Below are 2,500 nucleotides of genomic sequence, written 5' to 3' on the forward strand. Positions count from 1 at the left end.
GAATTAAATGAGTGATGTCATTAAAAGTGTGTAAGAACGTCGCCTTTATACCCGTCACATGAATTAGTACAAAAATAACTAAACGCACAGAACCACGAGTCCATGTGTGACAGATAACCTGCTCTAAACTAGACCTTTACTGAGATGGACCTTTCTTTGTCTGTAGGACGTCCACTGAGACGAGGCAGACTCTGAGGGTCCTGAGACATCTACAGATCTACCAGCTCCAGTTAGACTCTGTGATACTAAAGAGGAGACGTGACTCCATGTGGTGTTTTACATCAACACAACATTTATCAGACTGTATATATATAATCACACCCCCAGTGTCACCCAGATGAGGATGAGGTTATATAATCACACCCCCAGTGTCACCCAGATGAGGATGAGGTTATATAATCACACCCCCAGTGTCACCCAGATGAGGATGAGGTTATATAATCACACCCCCAGTGTCACCCAGATGAGGATGAGGTTATAGAATCACACCCCCAGTGTCACCCAGATGAGGATGAGGTTATATAATCACACCCCCAGTGTCACCCAGATGAGGATGAGGTTATATAATCACACCCCCAGTGTCACCCAGATGAGGATGAGGTTATATAATCACACCCCCAGTGTCACCCAGATGAGGATGAGGTTCCCCTTTGAGTCTGGTTCCTCTCAAGGTTCCTTCCTTTACCATCTAAGGGAGTTTTTCCTCCCCACAGTCACCTGAGTCACCTCAGACTTGTTCATTGGGGATAAATACATACACATTTATATATATATCTAATATTAATCTTGTATTCTGTATGATATTAATCTTTATATTATTCTTTATATTTACCTTTTGTTTATGTTTATGTTCCTGTAAAGCTGCTTTAAGACAATGTTAATGTAAAAAGTGCTACAAATAAAGTGAAGTGAACCTTCATCTAGTGTGAATATCTGCTCAGTGTTTGTGACACCTGAGACACATTAAAACACCTGAGACACCTTGAGACACCTTAAAACACCTGAGACACCTTGAGACACCTTAAAACACCTGAGACACCTTAAAACACCTGAGACACCTTAAAACACCTGAGACACCTTAAAACACCTGAGTCACCTCTAACAACAAGTCAACAGCAGCATCTCACTGACTTCATCAGACAGTTTCTTTAACCCGACTCCTCACCCGACTCCTAACCCGACTCCTCACCCGACTCCCTACCCGACTCCTCAGTCCGCACTCATCCACACAGTACTCACTCTGACACCGGCCCCGGACACTCAGGACACTCAGGACACTCAGGACACTCAGGACACTCAGGACACTCAGGACCACAGAGAAACAAACACAAACACAACTTGTGTCTCCGCACTAACTTTTCTTCCTGGAGAATGAAGAGGAAGTGAGTTCCGCCCTGTACTGCACATCCCAGCATGCACCGCGGCACAGGGAGAACAGGTAGGGTTGCCATGGCGGTGTTATTTACACTGAATCAGAATCAGAAAGCGCTTTATTGCCAGGTCTGTTTTCTCATGTGAGGAATTTGTTCTAGTGACAGAAGCTCCACAGTGTAACAGAATGATGTATATAGTGCAGACAAATGTATGTACACATCGTAAGAAATTACAGAAATTGCACCCAGATTCCACTCCAAGGTACACATCTAAAAGAGCTCATTCCTAAAAAGGTTCAAGTATCATAAGGTATTACGGTTGGGACTCGAAACATATACACCTGATTCATTTATAAATATGGGAACGGCAGCAGGACATCAGGGATCACCACGGACAAAGGGTTTATGTGACCGTGAATAACATTTAAAGGGACTATTTGTAACAATTGTAACAATAACAAGCCAAGGTATACGTGACCGTGAATAACATTTAAAGACATCTGGTTAAATAACAAGGTGTGACCCAGCCATTTGGGAGACACTCAGATCTGACACTCAATACACCTTCAAAGTAGAATCTCATTTAAATGACCAAAGGGAAAACTGTATATAATGCTTGAGCAGGATTTGCTCGGGGTTCTTACTGACTCAGACGAACCCAAAGTACGCCATGTATTTTGTCACTGCTATGCTGGAATAAACTTCTTGTTCTTTATTAAGATCTTCAACATCATCATCTTATTTTTACACGACGCATTTTTCTTACAACATGTGCAGGTGTGACATGAGCACATGTATGTACACATGTAGAGCTGTGACATGAGCACATGTATGTACACATGTAGAGCTGTGACATGAGCACATGTATGTACACATGTAGAGCTGTGACATGAGCAAATGTATGTACACATGTAGAGCTGTGACATGAGCAAATGTATGTACACATGTAGAGCTGTGACATGAGCACATGTATGTACACATGTAGAGCTGTGACATGAGCACATGTATGTACACATGTAGAGCTGTGACATGAGCACATGTATGTACACATGTAGAGCTGTGACATGAGCACATGTATGTACACATGTAGAGCTGTGACATGAGCACATGTATGTACACATGTAGAG

General features: G+C 42.5%; 1 protein-coding gene and 1 long non-coding RNA gene across 4 annotated transcripts in view; one reads left to right on the forward strand and one right to left on the reverse strand.

Moving 5' to 3' along the window:
* The window catches only part of mvb12a (multivesicular body subunit 12A), a 7,572-nt gene extending 6,175 nt beyond the window's left edge, over positions 1-1,397 (reverse strand). Inside the window, exon 1 of one of the 3 annotated variants that reach the window (XM_047803242.1) lies at positions 1,357-1,397. The gene's annotated coding sequence lies outside the window, so the exon portion shown is untranslated. Of the gene's footprint in view, positions 1-1,239 lie in introns of all 3 variants that reach the window. The other 2 variants (XM_047803240.1, XM_047803241.1) reach the window with 2 other exon arrangements.
* LOC125139402 overlaps positions 1,300-2,500 on the forward strand; it is a 5,430-nt gene continuing 4,229 nt past the window's right edge. Inside the window, exon 1 of the long non-coding RNA XR_007138450.1 lies at positions 1,300-1,438. This is a non-coding gene — a long non-coding RNA (uncharacterized LOC125139402). The remainder of the gene's footprint in view (positions 1,439-2,500) is intronic.

The sequence above is a fragment of the Tachysurus fulvidraco genome, chromosome 18 (assembly GCF_022655615.1).
Source record: "Tachysurus fulvidraco isolate hzauxx_2018 chromosome 18, HZAU_PFXX_2.0, whole genome shotgun sequence".
Taxonomy (NCBI): Eukaryota; Metazoa; Chordata; class Actinopteri; order Siluriformes; family Bagridae; genus Tachysurus; species Tachysurus fulvidraco.